This window comes from Somniosus microcephalus, chromosome 13, assembly GCF_052327205.1.
Source record: "Somniosus microcephalus isolate GS21.2 chromosome 13, FLI_Smic_1.0, whole genome shotgun sequence".
Classification (NCBI taxonomy): Eukaryota; Metazoa; Chordata; class Chondrichthyes; order Squaliformes; family Somniosidae; genus Somniosus; species Somniosus microcephalus.
In genome coordinates, this window is record NC_140999.1 from 179542765 (window position 1) to 179559050 (window position 16286).

Sequence of the window (16286 nt, forward strand, 5' to 3'; positions counted from 1 at the left end):
TGGTCGGGGAGTCCAGAACCAGGGGTCACAGTCTAAGGATAAGGGGTAGGCCATTTAGGACAGAAATGAGGAGGAATTTCTTCACCCAGAGAGTGGTGAACCTGTGGAATCCTCTACCACAGAAGGTAGTAGAGGCCAATTCATTAAATATATTTAAGAAGGAGCTGGATATATTTCATAAGGCTAAAGGGATCCAGGGATATGGGGAGAAAGCAGGGACTGGGTACTGAAATTGGATGATCAGCCATGATCGCATTGAATGGCGGAAGAAGAAGGAGGAATGGAGGAGCAGGCTCGAGGAGCTGAATGGCCTACTCCTGCTCCTATCTTCTATGTTTCTATGTTTGGTTGAGGGTCAATTATTGACCAGGTAGGAGAACTCCACCTGTTTCATGGGACACCGTCCAAGTAGAGGGGGTTTGTATGCTCGCCATTGTATTTTCTAATGCTTTGAACAGCTGTCCACCAGGTTAAACCATCTTCCCAATGGCACACACTCAGGCTAAAGTGGCATTCTGCCTGCCCCCTGGGATAGCTTCAATGGGAGCCAGGCAACAGAGTTACTTCTCCGCGGCAGATTTCAACACTTGTTGAAACAACATCTGTAAGATCAGATCGGCAAAAGCTCTCATGACCAGATTGCCTACTGTAAACGCCTTCCTTGTCACAGATAGAAGTAAAGTGGAAAATAAATATATTTTAGCCGTACAGCCTGCACATCATCACTGGATTCTCTTTTTCTCTGTTAGCAGAATTCACACATTTTCTTGCCTTCGAAAGGGAAATCACAGCTGCAATAGTTAAATCTGCTGATTGTCGAGTGAAAATACAATTAAGAACGTAAAACAGAATGAAAGAAGGCCACTTCACTCAGTGTACCTGCTCTATATACAATTTGCACTATCATGGGCTCTCCTTATTTGATGTAATCCCTGAGGGAGGCAAATAATCACAAGTGCAAGATACATATTTCCTCAACTTGCAGCTCGAGAAATGGACATTCTGACAATTTGGAGGTGATTTCTCTCACAGTAACTAAAAAGCAGCTTGAAGTGGCTCGAACGTGATCTCCTTTCTTCAACGTATCACCTTAAGACATTCAAGGCTCTGGAAAGTGCTGCAAATGTCTTTAAAAATCCACCTTGAGCACTGCAATCACTTCTTACACAGGGCTTAAAATAATTGCTGCAGCTGGCTGACTGGGACTGGAGTCGCCTCTTGTGCGATCACAGTTACATGAACTGGTTTTGAAACGGAATATAGAAAAAGAGGATGAGGGTCTGACTGTGATCGGAAAGACTTTTAATTTATTTATTCACAAGGGCTGGACTGATTATGTGCGTGCTTGACGGTGTTTTCTTCCTTCAGCGACGTCGCCACTTTGGTGTAGGGTTGGCTGGGACCACTGTCTGTTCCTACCACATCCTGGCCCTATCGGGAAGACTAGAAGAAAGACTTGTATTCATGTAGCGACCTCAGGACGTCCCAAATGCTTCACAGCCAATAAAGTACTTTTGAAGTGTAGTCACTGCTGTACTGTAGGAGACGCAGCAGCCAATTTGCGCACAGCAAGGTCCCACAAACAGCAATCAAATAAACGACCAGATAATCTGTATTAGGTGTTGTTTGAGGGACAAATCTCAGCCAGGATATTGGGAGAGCGCCTCTGCTCTTTGCGGAATGGTGCCGTGGGATCTTTTACATCCACCTGAGAGCAGATCTTGGTTAGTTGTCTTATCCACCTTCAACAGTGCAGCACTCCCTCGGCACTGTACTGAAGTGCCAGCCTGGATTACGTGCTCAGGTTCCTCAAGTTGGACTTGAACCCGGCACCTTCTGACTCAGAGGGGAGAGCACTGAGCCACCGTTACTGAACTAGCTTCAATATGTGCACTTCAAAAGAATGGATTTTTCAAGTCTTCTGTTGTACATTCTGCTGCCAATGTTCTCAGTTTGGCTGGGTCATTTTCCTACATGTTCAATTTATTAAAAACAATAAGATTATTATTAATATAATAACTGCTGGCCAAAAAAAACCTCTTGGCCTGCTCAAAAACATCAGGAAATCCAGCGTTCTCCTGTTTTTACTTCCTACTCGACGCAATTTCAAACATAGTATGAAGCAGTCTTACATTTCTCCATGAAACCGCTGTCCTAGAATTACTGTCATTCCTGGGATGTACACGCAAGCTCCAGTGGGCAGGGATGAGCAATCGGAAACATCTGGTTTTTCAATGATCCCGGCAAGGCTCACTGCTTACTTCTGGGATCCATGTGGTTTGAGGCACTTAAGAGTAAACTGGGAGCTGAATTGGAAAACTGGAATCAAGCTGAACTGAAGCACTGCTGATCATTTCCAATTTATTGATATTGTGCAAATCAGGTGGTCATCAAACATCAGTTGCACGATCCGAGTCATATTTTCAAACCAAGTCGTAACATAACACCAAAGGTACTACATGCTGGGGTTTCATTGCCTTTGTGTGTTATTTGTAGTTGTTGACGATGTGTGGGCTACTGGTTGCATTGAAATAGAATGAAAGAAAGACTTCATCATATTCATATAAAGGACAAATCCAAAGAAGAAAGTACCTGCATTTATATAGCGCCCTTCACGACCTCAGGACATCCCAAAAAGCTTTACAACCAATGAAGTACTTTTGAAGTGTTCTCACTGTTATAATGTAGGAAACACAGCAGCCAATTTGCAAACAGCAATGAGATAATGGTCAGGTAATCTGTTTTTGTTCTGTTGGTGTGGAGATGCCGGAGTTGGACTGGGGTGGACAAATGTAAGAAGTCACACAACACCAGGTTATAGTCCAACAGCTTTATTTGAAATCACAAGCTTTCGGAGCGCTGCTCCTTCGTCAGGTGAAGTGGAGAGATGCATAAAGACACAGCTTATATAGTCAGAGAATAATGTCAGATGTTTACAGGTAATCTTGCCTGTAAAATGGCAGTTGGCAAGATTACCTGTAAACATCTGGCATTATTCTCTGACTATATAAGCTGTGTCTTTATGCATTTCTCCACTTCACCTGACGAAGGAGCAGCGCTCCGAAAGCTTGTGATTTCAAATAAAGCTGTTGGACTATAACCTGGTGTTGTGTGACTTCTTACATTTGTTATGTTGGTTGAGGGATGAATATTGGCCCCAGGACATCAGGGAGAACTCCCCTGCTCTTCTTCGAAATAGCGCCGTGGGATCTGTTACGTCCACCTGAGAAGACAGTGCAGCACTACCTTCAGCACTGCACTGGAGTGCCAGCCTAGATTGTTTTGTGCTCAAGTCCCTAGAGTGGGACCTCGGAACCCACAACCTCTGACTCAGAGGCAAGAGTACTAACACTGAGGATGCAGGCTCCATACAGGCATGCAGCCACTGCACAGCGTGGGGAGCGCTGGCTGCATGCCTGGATAATTGTAATGAGGTCCCTGGGACCACGTGAACAACTGCTTGCAATGCGCGCCCCTCCCACTGCGTGCCCGTATTTGGGCGCGATCGAATTTCTTGGCTTATACTTATTTGTAGTCATGCGTCACACTTCTCCAGCCTGTTATCCGGGAAACAATAAGAACAAACTCTGCAACACATGGAGCAGTAGAAGCTGAGGCTGTACAGCTGTCTTTTTGCACTCTCGTATGCTGCGCACGATTTAAAGGGACAGCTACCAGACCAAAAACAAGATTAAACTGTTTCATATTTGTCATAATGTAATTGGAGTAAATCAGTTTTAGGAGCCAACAAGATGTGTTTCTGGAGAGTTACGATATTAAGGGATATAGTGCGAAGATGGTGTTGGAATGAATGAAAAAGGAACAGGTATATTGAGCCCAATGGCTTTACCTGTTGCATTGAATCCAAAATCCACAACCTTATTTACAGGCCTTTCCAAGTGTGCGCCAACTCAGACCTCCAGTGCATCCCCCCTTCCCTTTTCTTGATGGCGAGTCCTTTACCTGTCTTGGCTCCATAAACCAATTTTTCTTGCTACCTCTCTTCTCACGTTCAATAACCCAGGCCTAGAAATTGGATGGCACCACACCCGTTTCCCGAGCTCCAAATAGAGGTCTAAGCACTATGGCGGGCAGGAAGTGCGTGCTCATTCTGAGCCGGAAGTGCTCCGCCCACCATATTGGTATAGGCAGAATTATAGGCATTTGCAAATAAGAGGCATAACGCCTGTTTGATGCCCCATCTGCAATATTGGTTTGCCCCCAAAGAAAACCAGGTCTACATAGAGCCTAACAGGCCGCAACCATAAACGTAAATTTGTTAAAAATACTTTCCTGATAGTGGAGCTGGGAGGAGCGCATTAAAAGAGTGGGCCGGTGCCAGCCACCACTCGCTCCACTTACCCATCCACCAACCCCGCCCCCCCCCCCACCGCAATCCTGACTCCAATCACTGCCACCACCCACCTGATTAATGCTACCCTCCCTCCAGATCGCCCTCCTTCCCGATCACCACCATTTTCTGATCGCCCCCTTTCTTGGTCACTATCTTTCCCGATCAACCCCCCTCTCCCGGTCTTCTTTAAGGACGTACCTGAGGGCCAGTGCCGACGATGCAGCGACTGATCTTCGGGGCCTCTTCTCCGGCGAGCAGCGTGGGGGTGCCCATTCGGTGTCCATAGCTCGCCGGTTCAATGATAATGAGGCCCAAGGCCCAATAGTAGGTGCACCTCGAGCCTATCCATTCCTGCTGCGTGAATGGTTTTCTAGGCCCTTACTCTTAAATCATGCCTTGGGCACTTCCCTGAACTTTGCTACTAATGTATGGCACCCATTATTTTTCTTTTTGCTTAAGTCCCTTAAAAGTTTACTATATTAAAAACGTTTTATATAATAAATATATATATATAGATATGCAAGTTGTTCCTAAAGTCTTTGGGCTAGAAATTTGGTGCATTTGCGCCTCTTGTTAGTGCCCCCGGGAGTTTAGCGGCGGCGGTAACCGGTAGTGCCCCCACTCCACTGCACAGGCGATGACGACATCATCACCGTGCGCAGCACCCCATTTTCGCCCCGCCTGCAAAATTGGCCGGCGCCCTCTGAATCTGCGCCGGGCGATGACAGCGACCGATTCAGGGGGCGGGAACTGAGCGGCAGGAGGCTCACGGGGCGATAAGTAAAAGGGAGGTGGCGGGCGGGGGGAAAAAATCGTCCGACTTACTTGTCGTAGCCCATTGCCTCGTTGAATGCGGGGTCCGTGCGCGATCTGGCAGCCCGGCACTCCTCTTGTGTGAGGTAGGGTCCCGCAGAGTTGTGGGCTTGGGCGCTCCCCTATAATGAGGGGAAGAGCCCTTCGGTGCGGTAGCGCTACGTGGCCCAGAGCGTAGCGCTGTGGAACGCACCGCCCCGATATTCGGGGTTAGCGCTCTAAGAAGGAATTGGAGCGCTGGAATTAGCGCCCCATCTCCCTCTTCGGGCGCTAAAACTGAAGTTACCGACCGCCGGCACTATTTTTCGCCGGGCGCTAAATTTAGCGCCCAGGCGATGTTAGCGACCCCAAAATGGTCGCTAGCAAATTTTTCCCCCTTCATGTTCTCAGATAAACTAACTACAATAAACTGTCTAGTCTGCTTGTGTTAAATCTGTCCTCACCCATTTTTCATTATGTAAGAATTAAAACCCCAAGATAAAATCTCTTTGCATAGATGTTTATTCTGGCAGCTGAAGATAGTCTTTTAGTCTTGCAAAGCATAAATTATGATTGATTACCACAGAATAATCGCTCTAAAACGGATGAGGTAAAATTATATTATCTGAAGGGCTGCCATCCACTTTTGGCAATGAAGCCTCAAAGATCAGGCCGCTGCAGTCAACAGTGACCCTCAGGTATGTCCTTAAAGGGGTCCAGGGGAGAGATGGCAGTCAGGAAAGGTGCGACAGAAGAACTTGACTGTCTGGACCTGCAACCGCAGTGTCTGTAGGATGACCATCACCGGTAGTGGTGGGTCTTGGCAAGTCGGGTCAAGAACCAGTCTTTCCTAATACCAGTCAGCATCCTAGTGAATCCACGTCGTATATATTTTTAAAGCCTCAATATCCTTCCTCTCATGTGGAGCCCAATGCTGAGAGGTTGTTCCCCCTTGGCTGGAGAGTCTAGAACTAGGGGGCAGTCTCAGGATAAGGGGTCGGCCATTTAAGACTGAGATGAGGAGGAATTTCTTCACTCAGTGTGTTGTGAATCTTTGGAGTTCTCTGCCCCAAAGAGCTGTGGATGCTGAATCGTTGAGTATATTCAAGGCTGAAATAGATAGATTTTTGGATGCTAGGGGAATCAAGGAATATGGAGATTGGGCAGGAAAATGGAGGTGAGGTCAAAGATCAGCCATGATCTGTTGAATGGCGGAGCAGGCTCGAGGGGGTGTATGGCCTACTCCTGCTCCTAATTCTTATGTTCTTATGTACTCTAATTGAGGTTTTATATCGGCTCATCATTACCTCTTGGCATTTATATTCTACACCTCTTGTGATAAACCCTGGGGCTGCGATTTCCCCTACCTCGGTGGGTCCGTGGCGGGCGACGTCGGTAGCAGGTCATGACCCCGCTGCTGGCTCCAGCCCACTGTGTAGAATGATTGTACGTTGATTGGGCTTGTTAAGCCCGCCCAGCGCGATTCCCGGCCAATTGAAGGAAGTGGGTCTGATGATGTCATTTGATGACATGTCATCAGCCAGTTTCCTTAAAGGAACCATGTGCAAATTTATTTATTTGAGGTGCTGCAACCACTGACGAGCACTGCACAAAGGTGCATGGCTGCACCCAGGCTCTCCCATGACTCCCTCCATATGCACGCAGGGAGGTTCCCTCCCCTTCCAATGGGTGGAAGAGACTTCCCCAGGAGACCAACGCAGCCTGGTTGCACATTGCACAGGAGGACACAAGCAGGGATGCCATCAGGAGGACCAGGCTGCAGTGGCACAAACCTTTCAATGATCTCAGTAGATCACGAAACATTACTGCAAAGCCACACTCACCCTCATCCTGCTGTGCTACTCATCACATCCCCATCACTTTCCCTACCCTACTCCTGCACATCCTTACACCAACTTACCTTGCACCTCCACCCATCCCTCTCTATCTACATTATCACTTCCCCATCTCACTAGTCACCCCTCACACTCACCCTCATCCTAGTCCAATCATACCAACTGTTTTAGCCAATGTTCATGTGAAGTTTCTGTTAATGTGCTGTCAAACATTGAAACCTTTATTTTCAACACTTTGCATTCTTGGACAGATCTGTGTGCACCTTTGGAAGTGGCTTAGTGAGTTGCAGTGAATGGTGAGACATAACGGTTCCCCACGCAATGGTGAAGAGTGTGAAAGAATGGCTTGGGCATTGTAGGGATGCTTTATGGTGCTGGTGTGGGGTGGTGCCAACCTGGCACATTATGTGGTAGCTAGGGTGTACAGCGTCAAGTGAAGTAAATCTGGCCATGGTGAGGCCATCCCTGGACTCCCGGGCAGCAATGTGGTCGGGTATGGATGCCCTGTGTTCTGAGCAGCATCAGTTGATTACGGAGAAAGTTGGTGTTGTTGATGCTGCTGGTGTGCTTGGTGCTGCTGGTGTTGGGGCTGATCATGGTGGGATTCTGAGGACCAAGGTGAGATATTTTCAAGGGCACCGATGCTGATGTAATAGATGGCAGGTGAGTTTGAGATGACAGAAGTGATGTATCAATGGTGAGAGAGGTTGTTCCAATGAGGTTAAACTGGATAGAGAGTTTGCTCCTAACACTTGCAACCTGCATAAAGCTCAATCTGTCTCCCAAATGCAGTAAGCAACAGCTTCTGAGCTTGGAAAGTGAACAGTTATGAGATGGGAGCTTTTATAGCACATTTGCAGCTGTCAAGTAATGAAATGATCCCATGGTCATACATCTCCCGACCTCCTTACCTGACGTAATCCCTGAGCAGCGTGGACCCCATGGGTGACCTCGTAAAATGGTAAGGTGAGCTCAAAATACTATTTAATGAGTTGTTAACAAGGTCATAATGACCCGAATTTTGCCTCCCCCACCGCTGCGTGTCGGGTCTGATCAGCGCTGACAGACCCGACACCTGGGAAAGTCACATGGCGGCGGGTTGACAGCGGGGCCCAGACCCACTGTCAAAAATTTTTTTTCCCCACCCAACCCGCCACCAAACTCGCCTGCTGCCCCCCCCCGAAAATTCCCCCCTAGACTTCTGATAGCTTTTTCAGCAACCTAAGGTGCTGCCTTTAATGTCCTCTGAATTTTTACCCCCAAATCCCTCTACTCTCTAACAGCACCGAGCCTACTTTCAGTCAGAGTATAATTACTGCCGTTTCTTTTTTTTTACCAAAATGCATCTCCTCACACTTACTGACATTGAATTCCATCTGCCACTTTTTAGCCCATTCCCCCATCTTATCAATATCCCTTTGCACCTTCCTTTGGACTTCTACAGAAATAATGACATCTCTTATTTTGGTGCCAACTGCAAAATGTTGACAGCACTTCCTCTCGGCCTACATCCAAATCATCGATGTACACAGTGAACAGACGTGACCCCAGAACTGAACCCTGTGGGGCACCACTACCCACGTCCAACCATTCTTTCAAACAGACCTTAACTTCTACTCACACCCACTCTTCTAACCAATGTTCAATCCAGTTTGCTATCCTACCCTTAATTCCATACCCCTTAATCATCTCTAATAGTCTCCCATATGGTAGAGTTTCAAAGGCTTTCCTAAAGTCCATGTTTTTTTTAATTAGTTTTTATGGGATGTGGGCATCGCTGGTAAGGCCAGCATTTATTGCCCATCCCTAATTGCCCTTGAGAAGGTGGTGGTGAGCCGCCTTCATGAACCGCTGCAGTCTGTGTGTTGAAAGTACTCACACAGTGCTGTTAGGGAGGGAGTTCCAGGATTTTGACCCAGCGACGATGAAGGATCGGCGATATACTTCTAAGTCAGGATGATGTGTGACTTGGAGGGGAACTTGGAGGTGGTGGTGTTCCTATGCGTCTGCTGCCCTTGTCCTTCTAGGTGGAAGATGTTGCGGGTTTGGGAGGTGCTGCCGAAGAAGCCTTGGTGAGTTGCTGCAGTGCATCTTGTAGATGGTACACACTGCAGCCACGGTACACCGGTGGTGGAGGGAGTGGATGTTTAAGGTAGTAGACGGGGTGCCAATCAAGCGGGCTGCTTTGTCTTGGATGGCGTCGAGCTTCTTGAGTGTACACTACATCCAGTGCATTTCCCCCAGCTACAATGTCCATAACTTCTTCAAAGAATTCTATGAGGTTTATCAAGCACAGTCATCTCTCTATATCTTATTCTGTTTGTTCTGTATCTTGGTCTGTGTCCACAGGGATGATTTTCAACATTGGCCCAAGGTCACTGTTGGTCACTGTGCCCACTGTGCCCACCCAACAGATTCAATGGGAGGCCCAAACCATATTCAGGTTCGGGTCTCATTGGAATACAGTTGCGAGCTGCCCAGTGCTCAATAACCACTAGTGGGCCGAACCAGGGAAAATCCAACCGCTCCAGCTGAACTGGACGTTGACAGCATAAAGGGGGGGGGGAGGGGCAGAGGTGCACCTACGGGGTGCATACCCAGGGGCTGGCTGCGAGCTGCAGTATATTTGTGGGGCTGGGGAACCGCGTTCCTGCTGCTCGTGGCCTCGCAGAAATTCCTCCCGAAAATGTTCCAGGCCATTTTCAGAGCAGCTTCTTATTGCCCCATTAAGGGTTGCTGGTTGAAGCCACTTGGTACAAATGTGCTGAGCATACGCCACGCACGCACGATCCACCCATTTATGCTTAAAAATTGCCAGAGGGGCCTCACATCCGGTATAGGACCCCAGGGATTTCCAAATGCAAGCAGCCTCCCGTCTGTTTCGGGTAGGAGTGCTGGGCACCCAGTTTCAGGCTTGCCTGAAAAATCGCATGAGGCAGGTCTTGGGTGTCCAAGGGGCAACCATTGCTTCCCTGTCATTTTCAAATACCAGGGGGGAGAAATTCGGTTGGTAGCGCCAGCGATTAGCGCCTAAAGAGGCCGAGAATTGGGGCGTTACCCAATTTTCGGGCGGGCGCAGTGAACCCAGCACCTCTTGCCATATTGAGTGGGTTTTAGCGCCGGCGCTAAATCTTAGCGCCCACTCGCGGGCGCAGGCAGATCATGATGTCATTTCAGTGTGCAATGCCTTTTTGGCGCCCCGGACCGGAAATTCAGTGGCGCCCCCCTCCATTCCGACCGGCGCTAATAAGGACAGCTTCCTGGAACGTTCCCCAGTCGCTCTCGGGCTTAGGGGGGCGCTCTTTAAAGGGGACTGCACTGGTATAAAAGCGGCAGCCATTTTGGGAGCATAACTTCTTTGAGATTTACACAGAGTAGCAAAGTTGAACTCTGAGCCATATCACTAGTGACACAGCGCTGCCAGAGGACCTTCAGCCTTCATACCATCACCCTGCTGCTGGTGAGCGTTTACACCCTATTTAATTTCTGGTGACCTATTATTATGGGGGCTGCTTTGGAGGGGAACGTCCTGCTGCTCGACCATCTGGAAAGGGCACAGGGATGGAGGGAGAGAGGGCCAGGAATGGCCAGACGGAGGAGGGCCAACAGACGTCGCCACACCAGACCGTACACTGCCAGGGTATTCAGGCAGCAGTTCTCTTACCTCAACATGTCGGAGGAGCAGTGTGTTAGGAGGCTGCGATTCAGAAAGGAGGTGGTGACTGAGCTGTGCCACCTGCTTCAGGCAGATCTGCAGCCGCAGATAAGGTGCAGGACCTCTCTGTCGGTGGCTGTGAAGATAACTGTGGCATTGAATTTCTATGCGACCGGCTCCTTTCAGTCAGCAACTGGGGACATTGCCAACATCTCCCAGTTTGTGGTGCACAGCTGCATCCAGCAGGATACAGATGCCCTGTTTAAAAGGCGGCGGCAGTACATCTCCTTCAATGTGACACCGGAGAAGCAGCGGGAGCGCGCAGAGGGCTTCGCGGCAATAGCGGACTTCCCCATGGTGCAGGGTGCCATTGACTGCACGCACGTGGCTTTGCGGGCGTCTGTTTTGAATCCTGAGGAGTTCCGCAACCGCAAGGGGTTCCACTCCTTGAATGTGCAGCTGGTCTGTGACCACCGGCAGCTGATCCTCGCGGTCAATGCTCAGTTCCCAGGCAGCAGCCACGACGCATTCATCCTGCGCCAGACTTCAGTAGCAGACCTTTGAGGCCCCGGCTCACCCAGAAGGCTGGCTTCTCGGCGACAAGGGCTATCCACTGTGCCCATGGCTGATGACCCCACTCCGTACGCCCAGCACCCCTGCAGAGGAGCACTACAACGTCAGCCATCAGGCGACGAGGAACATTGTGGAGCACACAATCGGCGTGCTGAAGCAGCGGTTCCGCTGTTTGGACCATTCGGGAGGAGCCTTGCAGTACTCACCAGAGCGAGTCTCCCACTTCGTCGTTGTCTGCTGCATGCTCCATAACCTCGCCACCCTGCGCACCCAGCCAATGCCAGCAGACATTGAAGGACCAGCAGAGGAGGCGCAGGAGGAGGAGGAGGAGCAGGAGGAGCAGGAGGAGGAGCAGGAGGAGGACCAAGACGGGAGGGTCTGAGAAACTGGAAGGGCCGTCCGTCAGAGGCTGATAAGGAGTCGGTTCTAGGCCCCTCTCACGGACTGCTTGGTGCCATTCGAAGACCAGGAATGGAACCATTCGGATAACCCAAAGCCTATGAAGGCCAGAATGATTGTAAATAGCAGACATGGCCAATGACATTAAATTCTTTGTTTACTTTGAAAACTGTGCTTCCTTCCAACATGACAAAGCAATGGCAACAGAAAGCTTAGCTAACAAACTAACACATAAGTGCCTCGCACACCTGGGAGACTATCCAAAACATGACTAACATTCAGACCAAGTGACTCGCACACACGGGAGACTATCCAAAGCATGACTAACATTCAGACCAGCATCCACGGCCTTGAATTCTAGAAATAGGACGTCTCAGCAGCACCTTCTACTCTTTCCCCTTTGATGGTGATCTACTTCTCTTGCGAGAACGGCCCCTTCCCTCCCTGCAGCTCCTCCGTAATGGGACTCCAGTGGCTGCATGAAGGCTGGGGGACGCCTGCTAACTGTCCGAAAGCGTAGATGCCCCTGAGGGACGGCCTGGACAAACTCTGGGCTTGGAGGGGCCGGATGCTGACTGCTCCAAATGGGCATGGGTGGAAGCAGTCTGTCCTGCAGGTGATGGCAGCTGCAGTGGAGACGTGCCAGCGTTGGCATCAGGAATGCTGACATCCTGAGAGCGGACACCTGCTCCGTGGTCGGCCGACACACTGGCACTCTGACGGGGCAGCACCGCAGCATGCGCACCAATCGGCTGGTCCACAGATTGCTGGCCTGCTGTGGTGCTGCAAGGGCCCCGGGTAATCCTGCCTGATCCATCGAGGGTGGCAGCAGTCAGTGCTTGTGTGGCCTCAATCAGCCTCTGCATGAGGCCAGCAAGGGACTGCGTGGCAGCACTCAGCACTTGCGTGGCAGGTGCCAGTGCTTCGGTGAAGCCCCGGACAGTCCTTTCCAGTGATGTAGCGACGTCCTGGACAGTCCCTTCCAGTGATGTACCGACGCCCTGGGCAGTCTTTTCCAGGGCTGCCCCGAAGCCCTGGGCAGAGCTCCTTTCCTGTGCTGCCCCAAAGTCTTGCACACTCCTTGCCAGTGTCTCGATGGATTCAGGCATCCTTGCAACTGCAGCCATCAGCTCAGTGTGCCTGAGTCGAGCCTGGGCGCTCATTTCTGCGAGGGAACGCACCTCTTCTGCGCTCTGTGCAGGAGTCATCGTGGCCTGACGCGCCCTCCGGGGAGACGGCTCCCGAACTTCCCTACCCCCCTTGCGTTGCTGGAGGCTGCTGGTTCCTGCAACTGGTTCCTCCTCAGAGCCATCCCCCCCGTTCTCTTCCAGGAAAGCACTATCCCCAGTCTGCAGATGGGTTGGCTCGCCTGAGGGTGGCATGGATGGTCCGGCTTCCTCCTGGTCGTCGCCTCCGGAGTCACTGTCCTTGGCAGCTTGATGGTCCGGCTCCCGAGCTGGTGATGCAGCATCTGAAAGCAGGGAGGTTGAAGAGTGACTTTAGCAAAAGGACAGGGTGGCAGCAAGGGATGCAAGAGTGCTGCAATGCTCTGACATGGGTCCAGACTGAAAAAGCATGCTGGTGGGGGGGAACAAGTGGAAGGAGACAGTTCAAAAAGGTGATGACCTTACCATCGCTGTGCACAATGGGTTCGGCAGCTCCAGTGGTGACAGGACCACTCATCCGGCCTCCAACAATCTGGTGGACTCTTTCCTCCAAGTCCGTGAGTTCCTGCAGCTGAGGAGGGCCCCCTCCAGTACGAATCTGTTCCCTCCGATTCCTGGCCAGCTTGGCCTGCAGGAGAAAGGACGGGAAGTTATGAAACATGCTGCCCTGAGTTGTCATCTCATGCCCCCCCATGGTGGATCATGTAGTGTCCGTGTGTAGATAAAGACACTGAAGACAGGAGTTGGTTCATAGGTATTTACTAAGCAAGTCTGGGGGGGGGGGTTCTAAAGGATATACACAATACACAGGCTTATATAGCCCAAGTGGCAATTACTGGCATTACGCACACCTGGGGCTCTTAAAGGCACATACACCACAATTGCTCTTAAAGGCACATACACCACAATTCCTCCCCTTCTAGCTAACTAGTACATCATATTTTAAGTAATTATTAATTACATGTTATATGCAAAATAATATACATTGCTGTATTAATTAATTATAAGTTAGTCTCTCAGGAGGCTTCCTGACTCGGTCCGGATAACGCCTCGGGGGTGTAGTAGTTTCTGGTGGTGCAGTAGGTTCTTCTGGCAAGGCTGATTCGGCTTGAAGGCCAGTGTCGGGTTCATCGGGTTCCAGTATCACTGGATCGGAGGTAGATATGGGTATCTCTACTTCATCGTTAGATGTATAGCGTGGTGGTGTAGGTTGTCCCTTTTCGGATGACTTGATGATTTGGTCAGCATGGCGCCTTATTATGCTTTCTCCGATGTCCACGGTATACATCAGTGGTCCTAGTCGTGTGCAGATAGTTCCAGGCTGCCATTTCTCGGTACGGTAGTCCCGGGCCAAAACCGGTTGGCCTATCTGGAAGGCCCTAGTTGGCCTTTCATTCATGCCCTGAAACTGCCGGTTCTCCACGTCCCTTCGGATGTTGGGCTTGACCAAATCCAGCCGGCATCTTAGGTTTCTATTGTAGAACATCATGGCGGGAGTTTGGTTTGTAACCATATGTGTTGCATTCCTATATGCAAATAAGAAGTTATCCACCTTGTGCTGAAGTTTTATGTCTTCATTACCCATGGCCTTTATGGCCTTAAAGGGCTGGACAAACCTTTCAGCCAATCCATTGGTGGCGGGATGGTATGGGATGGACATGTAGTGCTTTACCCCATTGTTCTTTAAGAACTTTCTGAATTCTTCGGACACAAATTGCGGTCCATTATCAGAACATATCTGTTCCGGCAGCCCATTCCTGGCAAATATGGTCCTTAATACTGTGATGGTTTTTTCCGTGTGGTGGAGGACATCTTTATTACCTCCGGCCACTTGGAGTGTGCATCAACTGCGATTAAGAACATTGAGTCCATAAATGGACCAGCAAAGTCGATGTGCACCCTTTGCCAGGGAGATGAGGGCCACTCCCATGGATGTAGAGGGGCCTGTGGCGGAGCATTTTGGACCTTCTGGCATCCTAGGCAGCTCTTGGTCATGTCTTCGATGTCTCCATCGATACCTGGCCACCATACAAACGCCCTAGCTAGGTTCTTCATTTTCACTCCACCCAGATGCCCCTCGTGAAGCTCCTTTAGCACTCTATCCTGGAGTTTGGGTGGAATCACCACTCTGGATCCACACATCAAGGTTCCTCGGCACACTGACAGCTGTTCTCTTCTTTGCGAGAATGCTGGCAACAGTGGTTCGCCATGTGCTGGCCATCCCTTCATTGTTAAATCGTAGACCCGAGAGAGAGTAGGGTCATTTCTGGTCTCCCTTTCAATGGCAGAATTTGTCACCGGTAGACATTCCACTATGGTAGAGTGGAATATCTCTACTGGGTCTACTGTAGGTGCCTCTTCTATCGTTGGCAACGGCAGGCGCGATAAACCGTCAGCATTCCTATGCTGTTTTGACCCTTTGTATTCAATGTTGTATTGGTGTGCCCCTAGAAAAAGGGACCACCTCTGTAGTCTTTGTGCCGTCATAATGGGGACACCTTTCTTAGGGTTGAATATGGAGATGAGGGGTTGATGGTCAGTCAGCAAGGTAAATTTTTGTCCGTGTAGGTAATGGTTGAATTTCTTCACTCCCCATACCAGGCTGAGTGCTTCCCTGTCTATCTGGGAATAGTTACGCTCAGCTGAGTTCAATGAGCGTGACGCAAAAGCTATCGGCCGTTCCGAACCATCAGGGAATCTATGGGACAATACCGCTCCTATGCCGTAAGGGGATGCATCGCACGCCAGTCTGATTGGTAGTGATGGGTTGTAATGAGCTAAAACTTTCTCGGATGTGATTAAGTCTTTACATTTATGGAAGGCACGTTTACAGTCTTCGTTCCATTTCCAAATCACTCCTGTGTGTAGAAGATCATTAAGAGGGTGTAGAATAGTTGATAAGTTCGGTAAAAATTTATGATAGTAATTTATTAATCCCAGGAATGACCTCAATTGTGAAACATTTTCAGGTGCTGGGGCTTTTATAACTGCTTCAATTTTTTCAGGTGACTTATGCAACCCTTCCTTATTAATTATGTGGCCACAATATATCTGATTTTGGAAAAATTCGCACTTGGGGCGATTTGCTCGTAGGCCCCGTTCTTTCAGCCTAGTGAGCACCTGCTCCAAATTGGCAAGGTGCTCGTTGTCGTTTTCTCCTGTTATAAGGATGTCGTCTAGGTAACACTGAGTCCCCGGAATCCCTTGCAGGACTTGCTCCATAGCTCTTTGCCAGATAGCTGGAGCTGATGCTACTCCAAAAACCAGTCGATTGTACTGGTACAGGCCTTTGTGTGTGTTTATTGTGAGATACTTTTTAGAGGTCTCCTCAACCTCCATCTGTAGATATGCCTGTGCCAAGTCAATTTTTGTGAAACGTTTTCCTCCGGATAGTGAGGCGAAAATATCTTCTATCCTCGGAAGAGGATACTGTACCATGTGAAGGACCGGGTTTACAGTCACCTTAAAGTCCCCACAGATGCGAATTTTTC

The 16286-nt window shown here is 49.5% G+C and overlaps 1 long non-coding RNA gene across 1 annotated transcript; it reads right to left on the bottom strand.

Moving 5' to 3' along the window:
* Nucleotides 1–333: 333 nt before the first annotated feature.
* Nucleotides 334–2401, bottom strand: LOC147108823 (uncharacterized). Its single transcript, XR_015080736.1, has 2 exons — nt 2133–2401; nt 334–1970 (listed from the first exon to the last, which is right to left on the bottom strand). It is a non-coding gene; the product is annotated as an uncharacterized LOC147108823 (long non-coding RNA).
* Nucleotides 2402–16286: the final 13885 nt, after the last annotated feature.